General features: G+C 37.8%; 1 protein-coding gene across 1 annotated transcript in view; it reads left to right on the top strand.

The window, feature by feature from the left end:
* LOC109862651 (laccase-like) overlaps window positions 1-13,437 on the top strand; it is a 42,566-nt gene that overhangs the window by 664 nt on the left and 28,465 nt on the right. The window lies entirely within an intron of this gene.

Raw genomic sequence — 13,437 nt, 5'->3', positions numbered from 1 at the left:
CCATTGTCGTGGCAGATAATCTCTCTCTCTCTCTCTCTCTCTTTCTCTCTCTCTCTCTCTTTCTCTCTCTTTCTCTCTCTCTCTCTCTCTCTCTCTCTTTCTCTCTCTCTTTTTCTCTCTTTCTGTCTCTTTCTCTACCTGTCCTGTTCTTCTGCTTTCGCTACTCGTTTTCCTCTTCCGCCGCGAACGAGTCTTTTCCAACTTTGTACTACTTGCGCGCCGCTTGTTGCGTCTCTTTCGTGCTTTTTCTCGTGCAGACGACACGCTATTGATTCCATAATATTTGTTAATCTAGTTTTTTACATCCCATACTTTTTGAGTATCAAAATTTAATTTATTATTTATTATTATTAACATTTAATTTATTATTTATTTATTAATTTTTTAAATAATCTTTTTTATTTATCTGTAATGTTTTATTTTTGTTTGCTTTCTTACACTGCTGATTTTCTAGAATAGTGTAATTTTTTTATGTTTTATTGTTTTTTTTCAAGAAGTTCCAAATTCTTGAAAAAATATTTTGTTTTTTTCTTGTCTTGCTTTTTTATTTTCTTTTATGTTGTCTTACCTGCTGCCCTCTTTTCCTATCGAGATACGTACACTCGAAACATATCCTTTAGCCTCATTTTCTCTTTTACCTTTTACTCTATCGCTTTTGTTGCTCTTTCTTCTTCCTCTTTTTCTTCTTCTTCTTCTTCTTTTTCTTCTCCTGCGCTTATATTTTCCTCGTTAGTAGTTAGATCCTCGTTTACGCTGTGAATATGCAAGTAGTTCTCAGTATATCGTTAAATAAAGTGAAGTGTTGGCTTGTGCGAAAATAATACGTGCGAGGATAACGAGGAACACGTCGAGTGAAGAATCACGTGTTGTGGCTGTCGAACGCTGACACGATTCAGGTGATGAGTTGAAACGGCGCCGAAACACAATATAATGAGACTGTCCGTCGTGTTTATTAGTGTACGTGTGATTTGCTGCATCATGTTGATCAAAAGAACAAAATTGCAAGCCAGATCTTGACACACCTTCAGTTCTCAGTACCATCATCGACCCACTTTTTGTATTTGCTTAGAACAGCACGGTCACAGAGAAGAAAGCGTCCAAATATGTTTTTTTTTTCGTAGCTCGAAGAGAGAATGACGCAGAAAACGAAGAAATTTGTCATCGTTTTGGTGAAATCTCATTTCGTAAATAAATTATTTTACAAGCGTAAAAAACACCGTGCAAATAAAATTTATTTAAACGGATCGTTAAAAACAATCACGTGATAAATTCGTCGAAAATGGCTGTAAAGATTCGGGTCTATAAAGATTCGAAGCTTTTTCTTTGACGAGATATTATTTTCCTCAACTCTTTCCAACACTTAACGCTGATCGTAATCGTAAGACGTCTGATGATCACGTCTGTGGAAATAATCGCCATAATAAGCGCGACCAATTCTTTTATATGCGTAACGATCATTTTTGAAATCTGACGAGCGTCGAAGTTCTTTCGTTGTTTAACCGCGTGATTGACGTACGTTTCTTCTCCTATTTGAAATAAGAAATTTTGACGCTATTGTTTTGTTTTCGATTTGTGAAGCTTTCGTGATTGCAGAAAAATGTTTGGGAATGTGTGTTATGTTTTATCTTTACGAATATAAAATCGTTAGGCTGCATCGATAATACAGCCTCTCGTGCCAATTACAATTAATTGATAGAAGTTGATGATGATAGAGAACGGCGAAGAGAAAGTTACCGATTTTTTGCGCTCGTCTTTAGTAAGACGCGAATTCCAACGCGTTTAATGTAGGGTGAAATGCAACGATCGACCATTGTGATAACAGCACCCAAGGCGTTTTGTATATAATTACACTTTTGTAAAAATAAACGACCGTTCTCATTGTAATCGTAACGCTCGCTTAATAGCGCGGAAGAAAGTGATTGGTTTTGCCGATTGAATAAAAGAGCTACTCTTGACGAAGCAATGCTGCTGAGGAAGCTCAGAAACAAATTGTTAAATATTGTTTGTATTGAAGTTTAAGATACATGTTCGAGAAATTATCAAAAATTGGTCGAAAATGTACTTCTATATAAATCGCAATGATCGCAAAATTGTTAAAAACAATGGAAAAAAAACCGTCGGAATAAAAATTTTTTTTATATAAACGCATTTGGTTTTGCGCGAATTAAAAGAAAAGATATCTTAGAAATTGATTCTACGATAGGAATTTTAATTTCCACAAGTTTTACCGTTGTTTTCCCAACAATATAAGTTTTGACGCATCGAGTATCAAAAGCTTGACAAAAGAAAGTTATAAATGTCGTCGTCTCGTTTGCTCAACCGGATCTTACACACGGAATTTACGGGAATTCCCGCGATCGCTCGATACAGTCCGAAGTGCGATTTGGAAAATTTATATTCGAGCGTAGAGTTAACCGGGAACAAAGTCGTGACCAAAACAAGTCGATTCGCCCCATCGACCTGCTGCCATAATTCGCGTTGCTTCATTACCGGTTCGATCCGTTCCTTTCCGCAATTAAGCGCAGCGCGCACCTCACACGTTTGGCTAAGTAGAACGGCGCGGATTGATTTGACGGCGGATCATGTATCTTAAATTGACCAATTTCGATTACCGCGATACGTAAACGACAACATCGATCGATCGACGAGCGATCGTTACCAATCCGGACGCGTTTCCGTTACGCGGAACGATCGCCCAATCGTATCGGAATTTCTTACTTGTGCAGCCACCGCGTGTGGAACTTGCGAATCGAAAATTTTCGCAGCACCCATCAACGACTACGCTTTAATTCCTGATATACGTCCTGCGCAAACTTTCGGAAATTTTTTTACGATTTTGCGCTCGTAAAAAAAAAATCTTAGAAAGCTGACGTTCTGAAAATATATTAGGTGTCGTAATTATATGACAATTTGCTTATAAAACAGTGTACATATAACCCCATACGTTTCTGATTAATTTTTTTAAAATTAAACAAGACTTCAATCGCAATTGAAGTACTAAAAATTATATAAATACAGATAAAGAATAGAAATTGGCTCGTTTACATTTTTCTGCGCGTTGATTACTCGCTTCGGGATAATTCCCACACTTGGAACGTGCACCATGAACCTACGAACGCGTTCGATCGCTATTGATGTCTTCGGAAACGAGTTCGACGCGTGGAATCTCGCGAGTGTTTTCTAAGTGTAGCGCCTTCGTCGTTGGCATTGCAACCAGAAATGGCTTTTCAACGAGCGACTGGCGACATGCCAGTGCATATAACAGTTCACCGTGGACTGGCTAAGCAACTTGCTCACCTACATGCAGCAAGCCGTTCACACGCCGCGAGATCCTTCCGCTCGCGCGTTCGTTATCGCCTTACATTTCTACCGCTGAATGCTAGACCGGCCGGTAAGGCACGGACGGCGAAGTCGGTCACTGTCTCCCAGAATTGCTCGCGTCCGCACAGAAATCGATCAATTTATTGAACCGATTCGTTGTTTCGAGTTGACTGCGTTTTGTATTGGGGATTTACGTTTAATCTGCTGTTTATTCCGGATGATCTTTTGCGAAAGAAAAACATAAATACGCGAGATCTTTATTCTTTCGTTAACTGCGAAAAGTAAAACTTTATTTCAGCACTATTTGCAGCATTGAGTAATAAAGATCGATGTACACAAAGAAAGGAAAAGTGTTTTTCTCAGTCACGTGTGCGCCTATCTCTCGAACCGGTCTTTTAGAATATCTGTTTAAAAAAATTTTGTGATCCAATCTTCTAGCGCAACTTGTTTTCTCTTCTCCGAATTTATTATAGCTGGAAGCTAGTTTATTAGCTAGAAGCTGAAACGCGAAATAAGTGGAATCATACATATTGCAACTGGTCTTCTGGCGAAATATCGTATTATTTTTCGAAGACACTTTCTTTTTTTTTTCTTTCTACAATGTGCGCGTATAATTGTTGCACAATAAGAAAATACGAACGAATTGAGATTTACTGATTGTATAATTCGCTTTTTCAGTTTTGTTTTGCGCTTTGCAGTAAAACACACGTTCAGACAAGTTTTAATTTCTGACCATGTGTGTCCACCTCGAAGTACCTTCCTCAAGTGCATTTCAAGCAGTTTCTTATTCCTGCGTGTTCCCAGTTAGGACGTCCATTAGAAACTATTCTGTAAAGCTTGTTGTGTGTGTGTTTGTGTGTGTATGTGTGCGTGCGTTTATTACTGCCGGTAGCATACGTAACCTGCAGTAGCTGCAACTGTAAGTAATTGGGTGGTTAACAAAGTAATTTTCCATCATTTAGGGGAATCGATTTATTTTAAAAGTCGACCGCTTTAATTAATAAGTCAACTGGCCGCAATTAAACTTCATTTGTTGGTATCGCCGTGTTTTCAATTACGCAACTCACGCGCGTGCGAGTTCTATAAAAGCCATAGATAAGCAAACTTCGCGTGTTATCACCAATGTCTAGTTTTGTTAGCCAGAATTAGTTCGCGGAGAACAGTTTACGGCGCATTTTTTTTTTTTTTTGCGCCGCAAAAAAGTTACGTTTCTGAGAAGCCATAAACGTTACATAAGTTCTGAATTATTCGACATCGGATCCGCGTTTTTTATGTAAAAAGCTGATTCGGAAATTGCAATTTTCACTTGTGCGAGCGATTTTCGATGATTACATTTGCGATTAATAAAATTGCATTTTGCAATATATTAAAACTATAAATAATAATTAATTACTTATAAACTGTTCTTTGTTACAATTTACATAATGAAACGAATTTAAAGTCCCGTATTACTACCGAAGTAAAACGATATCTTGAATATATATACACACGCACACACACACACATACACGAAATCCAACAGTGATACTTAATACTAGCCGCTGGCGAGCTCGATGCTAGCACCGAGGAAACGAGCCGTAAAACGACGACAATTCAAGCCTAGTTACAAACCAGTATTTTATCTCGGCATTCTCTTAGCGCCGACGACAACAACGACGAACGGTCGCTCTTTTTCACGGGCAAACGAGACGAAATACGCGCGCGTCATTGAACTTGCGGGGGACCGGTTCTTTTTTTTCCTCACTTTCTCGTTTCTTATGACGGTTGTCGAGCAGAGACGACGACCGAGATGATGACCGAGGCGACACGTGGAAGCGAAATTAAGAGTAGAAATCGCGGCTAGACTCGGATGCTGTCATCCGTCGTTGTCGTCGTCGTCATCGTTGACGTTGAGATCACCACTTCCTCCTCCGCGATCTGCTGCACGTCTGCCGGAAATCTGGGTCAAACTCCGTATCGTGTGATTTAAGACAGCGCTCGAGATCGACGGCTGTGCTTGTTCTTCTTCGTCGTCGTCGTCGTCGTCGTCATCGTGGCGTGTTTTGCTGAGTTGGCGGTGGGTCGCAATCACGGTGAAACCACCAAGAGCGATGCGCCGCCGATACGTCACGCGTATCTCGTGCCACGGAGAAGTCTGGCCTCCGTCCGGGAAAATCGATTCTAATGGATTTCAAATTGCGAGGGTATCTCCCCTACGGGACACGGCGCGAATCGATCGACGGAACCGATTGATTCCACATCGGATCGGATGTAAAGAGAACGAGCTTCTCGAGCGACTGAAAGTGACGTCTCATCACGCCGCGCGCTCGTGGTCTATTTAGTAATGCGATTGCACGTTTGCTGAATGTAACCATGAATGGCGCATCAACTAGTCGTTAGTGTGGTAACGATCGTTGTACACTAAAAAAGAAAGCTAGATATAACATAGAAAATTTTATTTAACAGTGTGTGTATATGCACTTGGAAGTATATTAGAATCTAAGAAATTCTTCTGGAGAGACAATATAGGTACAGAGTTTCTTCTACAAATCCAACAATACCAATTTGCTTTTAATGATCAGACGATTCATCATCTTTGACGGATTCCGTAGCGATTTGATCCGATATCGAACGATCAATCGAGTAGCAATGCCGATAATTGGAAAATAACGGAAAATAATTACCTGTTACGATAAGCAATAAACAATCAAATGAATCGCGAAATAAGTTCGATCGCTCATTCCGGTGCGTGCGCACCGCGCCGTGAATGTGTTCGCGTTGTTTGATGAATGAAGAAAATTGTCTCTAACAGCTGGAAAATTACGGCGATCTCGTGTACATGTGACGTGTATCGATAACACGTTGCGAGTCTAACTGACGTAAAGCTCAGGTTCACGGAGCTCTCGCACGAAGGTTCTTAACAGTTGAATAACAGCTAATAATAACTGGCTAACACACAAATGGAAAACCGTAATTAATTAAATAAATCAGTGTCCGACAGTTAAACTCGCGACTTAAGTGTCGATATTATTTATGCGCATGCACATTACTTATGCTCTAATTTGTCGTTTTAAACGGAGTTTAACTTACTCGGATCGGATTTATGCAATTTGCGAAAGGTACGGCCTCGCGGAGACACGTGGAGCGCGGTGTTTATGACATTCTTCCGAGCAACCGCTGTATGAAACCGCGCGTTTGAGACTTCTAAGATCCCAAATCGGTTTGAAATTGTCGATTCTATTGTCGATTTTTTCCAGCTCTGTCACGTCTCCTCTTAAGGACCGTCCCCTTTTTGTTGGATGAGAGTAATCGAGAGTCAACCTTGTTGTGAACTGCCGATCAAATCATGCGCGTTGCGATTTTAATTGATACTCGCGATACTGTTAACCGTACAATCATCAGAAAACGCTTGATTGGTGACTATCGGACGGATAATTCGGAGGTCGTTGTTCTTTGCAAGGATTTGAAACAATGAGAAGATTGTGGCAAAAGTTGAATATTGTATTTAAATATTTAATATTTATTTTTAATTGTGTCAGATGTACAAAATTGTACACACGCAACTCTCTATCACACTTTGTGCTTTTTAACAAAAAGTATTTAGGTAAGCATTTATTATAAAATTATAAATGTTTTTTTTTAATTTTAGTTATGTAAGTAAATAACTAAGGAATTACATAAATACATATTTAACACGCGTGTATAATGAAATAATCAATACAAACTTTCTTAGAAAAGGATGTTTGTCGCCTGAAACAAAATCCTTAATTAATTCCTTAAATTCGCTTTTCGTTATACGCGTAGTTGACTTTAATGACACTCGTTTTCGAAATTGATCGCGTTGAAAACGCGAACTCAGCACGCGGTCATAATCAGTATTCGCGAATTCCTCGAGACATAACGATCAGATAATCAATGCTGATGAATGTCGAGTCGCGGCGATCGCTCCTGGCGCGGCCGGCCGATCAATCGATTTACCTTCATCAGGTCAATTGACTTTGTAGAAGCGGTACTTTGTTGCAACAAGTAGACTCAGACGGCCGACAGGCAGTCTTTTCTACGTAAACGGAGTGCACGGAGGTTTCATTAAGCGGTAGATTTCGAAGCTTCGGTGATCAATTTCGACGGCTGGCGTGTCCCCGGGTTAACCATTTCGACACGATCTTTTTTCTCACCCGGTTGTTTTAAAGTTCAAAATGTATTTTGCGTTATAAAATATTTTTCTGCATTATTTAATTACACTTTTGCAAACTTTTATGTTATTAGAAAATTAGATATTAGGTTTGTTTAGGAGCAGAAATTATTTGTTGAATTCTTTTAAATGATTGACTAATTAAATGTCAATTCATATTCATTGTAAAACTATAAATTGTTTTTTAACCGGTTATTTTGATTCTGCTAATAATTTTGATTTTACGATGGGCGCGCGTTTTTTATGTTTCTGTTAGAGATATAGTCGGGAAAAATTACATCGGAAAGATCGACGAACCGTTATTTTCTAACCGCTTGAGTTTACGATGTTACGGCAATTGCGAATTTTATTGATGCATCGTTCTGACTTTTTATCTGATAAAATAATGATCATATCTGATCGGTCCTTGATACTAAATTTTAATAGCAGCGACTATATCAGTAAACATGCGCAATTAAGCCAAGTCGCACGCTATCTGTTTAATAAGAATAAAGTTTATTACACGCAAACTTATTGATGTACATAATTATATTATAAGATAATTAAATTTTGACATATTTGTGCATCGATAAGATATGTGAAATAAAATTGAAAGTAGCAATCAATTATAAATGTTGTGAGTAAATATTGTAGGTTTTACTGGATCACATATATTTTTTAAATTCTTATTAATATGCTTCAGAAGTAAATTAAAAATCAAGTGCAGAAGTAAGTTAAAGATTTGATTCTTTAATTATATTGATCATTGTTATTATCGGATACATAAAAAATTGTTAGTGCTTTCTCTTATATAATCTTTTTCAATGTATCGCATGTAATTAATTTTTTTAAAATAAAATACATGCGATGAGAAATGTTTGAGCTAAATGAGCAAAAACCAAAGAATCGGCGAGAATCCGACGACAAGCAAGTACGGTTTTTGGGAGAAAGTGAAGTCGGGAAGTCCCCTCGTCGAACGCGCCAATCTCGTGGCTGATTTCACCCCACTTGCAAGTTTTCTATAGTTTGCGCGATTTTCACGCTTCTTTGCATTTTTTTAAGAGCGCTACTAATTGTGACAAGTCGCAACAAATTATTTCGATACACTTGTCTCCTTTTTGCATATTAATTTCTTCCCGGTTGCTGTTTTACAAAGTATTGATCAATAGCGTTACACAAGAGTATATAAGATAACTTATTAATTTTTTTGTTATATATATATATGTAATAACTTTTTTGTTTACAAACACGAAACGTAAAAATTAGCTTTTACGCTATACCGATGATTGCGGCGTGTTTAATCATATCGGAATTGGCAGCGCGTAAAAGTTAGCAGTGCGTAATTTGTGTTGTCCGAAGAAATCGGGAGAAATTCTTGTGTGATCCCGCACATTGTAAGCCCATCTTTGTCTCGTCGGCAGACGATGGAGTGTACCGCATGAAAGAATCGAGAGTATCTGATTCTTTATCTCCCTTCGCTTTCCATTTCCTCTTTGGTCGGATCGTAAACGTATGTCTGAAACTTTCAAAGAATTTCCTGGCTTGCGTGGCAACTTCGTGCGCTAAAAGGAACTTCCGGCGTGCACAATGTCGTCGTAAAAACACGGCGCTATATCCCGTTTCTAAAATTTTTTTTACTATCACACGTATGAGACATGCACTTTGTGTCGACATGCATATCTTGTGTGAAGCAATTAAGTTTAGATTTGCAATGTCCGGTGATATGCAAAATATGATTTTAAAAAATTATTAGTTTATATTACAGAGAAATAACTGGTTTTTTATTTTTACAATTTTTCTACATTTTCAATTTTTTTTTTTTCTACAATTGCACTTATAATATTGAGAGCTTTTTAATTTATTTAAAACTCTTTTAAAAGAGTTTGTTTACTTGAATAAAATCAATTTTACTTTGATTACATAAACGATTCTGATAAATTATTTTCTTTCCGTGAGATATTGCGGAAAAAGTTAATACGTGTGAAATGTACAAAAACAAAACAATGGAACTATGACTTCTCTCTTTGTCATATACATCATGATTATAGTTTCGCAAAAACAACTTAACTGTTCGTTATCCAAGAAATCGCTGATCAGATTCCGTGCAAGAATCCGTAGTAGTTACATAGACGCAAACGGCAAAAACCGATTTCCCGTCAAAACCATATAAGCGATTCCACACGTCCGGTTTAATAAGCGTTTTGTCGCGTTGCGTAGACATGTGATCGCTTACGTGATCAAAGTGGAACGCCGCCGATATTACACGCGTCCCGTCTGAATGTGTATCTTTCATTTACTTTTACTTCCGGTCGCGCGCGTTATGCGTTTTAATAGCACATCATCATCGGAGTTGTTTTTTAACGTTGTTTACAAATTTACAATTATGTCAGTATGCTCGTAATCGTTCGTTTCATAATAACCGTTTCGTTTTCCTCGCGTGCAAACCCACCAATAACCCACTATTTGCATTACACGAATGGTAACATACACGTCTGATAAACACCGCGCGCTACTCAATGCACAAAATTAATTGGCGCGGTAAGTGCAATATTTACAATAGCATTGTTAATTATACTTTTACACCGTATTGCTTCGTTTTTTTTTTAGTTTGCTTGATATTCAATCGATACATTGAGCAACTCTTTCGTGTGAAATATTCTATTCAACTTGAAGTATCATTTTACTGAATTGTTCTCGACTGATTTCATTTGCATCGCACGTCAGAATGATAGATAGTCGCTAATGAGATGTAGTTGCGCGTCGGTCGGAATAATTGCGCCAATTTATTGTATCACGCGAACATAAACATCTCAGAGACTCGTTAGATTATCATTATATATTAGGTAAGGCACAAAGGGATAATAATATGCAACACGTACTCGCTGTGTCAATGCGTCCAAGTCTGGGAACATTGAAAGAAGTCGATTTGCTGCCACAAGCCGCACGCGAAAGGCGTGTCAGACGCTCGGAGGCGTCGAAGCCGAACGGAACGTGGTCCAAAGCGGGAACAGTACGAAACGTGATTCCGTGCACCTAGGCAGCGATCTCTAAGGTCTAAACGAAAGGTCTCTCGAACAAGCTACAGTTTATTCTTTTATCTCACGGAGCCTTGATCGGCCTTCTCTTAACACGTGATGTATAATTGTTTGTTGTTCATTCAAGCACAACGTCTTGAATGTGCGGTAAATTGTTGCTAAAGATAAGAACGTGCAATTATTGTTATTTAATGTTAATTTTGATGAGGAAATCCTCGGATATTTTCTCGACACAAAATTCGACGATATTAACTGAGCGTATAAGAATTACAAAAAAAAAAAAACAACCATTTTGTGTGTGTGTGTGTTTCTTACATGCTCAGTTAATATCAAATTATTTTTACAAAGTAATTTTATTTTGCATTGCACAAAGTATTTGCGTTTCTACAATTTTTTAAAAATTGTTTGAATAAAGAAACAGGCTTCTGTAAAAATATGACTCATAAACTGTGCGTTTGTTGTATTTGTCGCATGTATATCTAATCGAAAAATACAATATCATGATTAAGTATTATGATTAAGTATTAAAATGTTGTTTCAGAAAAATAATATCACCTTGAGCCTGACTCGGGGTAAAAGCGAAAGGCAATCCGCGCTGTTCGATAAAAACAAATGCCGAGTCCGCACCGCGCGTAAACCGACAAAGCGGCAGTGCGCGCCATTAACTTTACCGTGAGAACAGGTGGCAATGCTCGAACAATAGTTAGAAGAACTTGCCGCGACGCTCCGTCCTTAGAATGTCGCGACGATATTACTTTGCTTTACTCTGTCACCCAGATATAACAGTTTTTTGCCTTGTACTCACGGCTTGCTCACGCGAAACAATTATTACCGAACAACGCGATACTTGCTCGAACGTATCAAAGCGATATCACTTCCGCATGTGTTTCAACAATGCTAATTGCAGACTTACTTTGCATTTCGAAAATAAAAAGATTGAACAAACTTGTTATATGTTTAATTTCTTTTAACTGTATTATTTTTTAAAATAAATATTACTATTATTGTGAAAAAGTTAATATTAAAAATTAATATTATTTTGAAAAGTCGAGTAATAGTAATAGTAATAGTAATAGTAATAGTAATAGTAATAGTAATAGTAATAAAAGTCGTGAAATTTGCCAAAGTTCTTGACTTTCAAGATGAAGTAATTCGGATTCAACATTGATTGTACGTTCGCCTGCCAGAAGTCGGTTGTAAATTTATTAACGTTTATAAGGCATGCGCGCTGGTAATAATAGTACTAGCGTGGCATTTAAATCGGTAGGGCAATGATGTTATTATCATCGCTCGTATTGTGAAATCTTCTTTTACGAGGCAGCTAGAGCTCCACTATACTCATACTCTACAGCATTACATTCTACAGCATTTTCTTTCAACATTTAACGAGGTAATAGAAAAGTTTATGTACTAAGCACATTTTTTTCTGTAATTAAAATAGTTAGACATAGTTTTCAATACTTTTTACGAGACAGAAGTAGATAAAAAGTCTATATATTATCGCACTTTTTGTTTCTAATATTAAGAATATTTATTAATACATAAAAACAAAAATAAATAGAAGAAAGAAGAGCCGATACGAGCAAAGAACCGGATGTTTGTGTTGAATATGTTTATTGAATTATTAAGTCAAACGTTCTTAAGAAGATCCGAAAGATGAATCGAAACGTTCTTTCTTATATTTTTGAAATTTTACGAGCAGATTTACTTAACAAGAAAAAATGTTTGTTTATTAAAGCGAAAGTTTGAGAAGAGACGATAACATTTTTATTAATAAACATTTCATATTGTTGCATGTGTATGTGTAACACTCCAAATTTTAACTTGTTTTCGGAGATATTTTACCGCCATAAAAACTATTTTAAAAGATTGCAAATCTGCGAGCTAAATTACGATCTATAAAAGATTTTGCACGTATATATATATATATACAATTATATGTGGCAACGCGCATATATATAAATTACGTATTTTGCAACAAACTGGAATGCACGTAAACTGCGAAATCTAAACATGAGCGTAACCCATCTACTTATCTTAAACATCTAATTCCACGACTTAACATAATTATTATCTCATATTCTTTTTTCATATCTTGCTTCACATACACAAGCCGGGCCCGTCTTTTTTTCTCAATAGCCGACAATATACCTCGGCGTTGAAAAAGAAAAAATTCACACCGGTCACAACTTTTCACAGAATTAAAAAATATTGCTTTAGAAGATATCTCGTGTGCGAGAAGATAGTAAGAAGAATCTCTCCGAGCCAATTAAGTGTTATATCATCTTCGTCACACACGCCCATAGCCGTTCGCGAAATCTCGAGGAGAACCGCAGAGATTTGTCAGCGCTCGCCAAGCGCCGGTTAATTAACAGTCAGTCAAACCGGGCCGGTGATGCTGGGAGAATACCACTGCGATCTGCCACAAGCTCTCGTCACTTGCCTCACTTCCTGCGCTTAATGGGATACCGGTCGCGCGATGTTGCACCACACACCGCCACGCCAACGATATAATATTGCCGCGCAATCCCCGTGTAAGTACCCGCGTCCGTTCGCTTCGATGCAACAACACAGTGTATGTTGCACGTTGCCACCTCACACTTCCTTCGTCTCGCCGTTTTTGTGCGCGACAATCTTCCTAGACTTGCAAAATCGCGCAATTTTTTTTTTTTTTTTTTTTTTTTGTTTTGCGTGCGCGGACAACGTTGGCCAACGTTTTCTCTGACAATGAGCTCGTTGTTACGTATAGCTGGTGCTCTCCGCCGGTGGATTACGCAATCTCGGGAGATGAACGAACTGACTGTTCTTTTATTTCACGCGGGAAGACGCGAGAAGAAATTGTGGTGATTTCTTTGACACATGTAACCTCTCTCGCTTAAAGAGGATGACTGAAATAATGTACTTTTTAATTTCGCGATAAAGATCGAGTCG

Source organism: Pseudomyrmex gracilis, unplaced genomic scaffold (assembly GCF_002006095.1).
Source record: "Pseudomyrmex gracilis isolate BER0280 unplaced genomic scaffold, ASM200609v1 scaffold_10, whole genome shotgun sequence".
Lineage (NCBI taxonomy): Eukaryota > Metazoa > Arthropoda > Insecta > Hymenoptera > Formicidae > Pseudomyrmex > Pseudomyrmex gracilis.
This window is presented reverse-complemented; position numbering and strand designations above follow the sequence as displayed.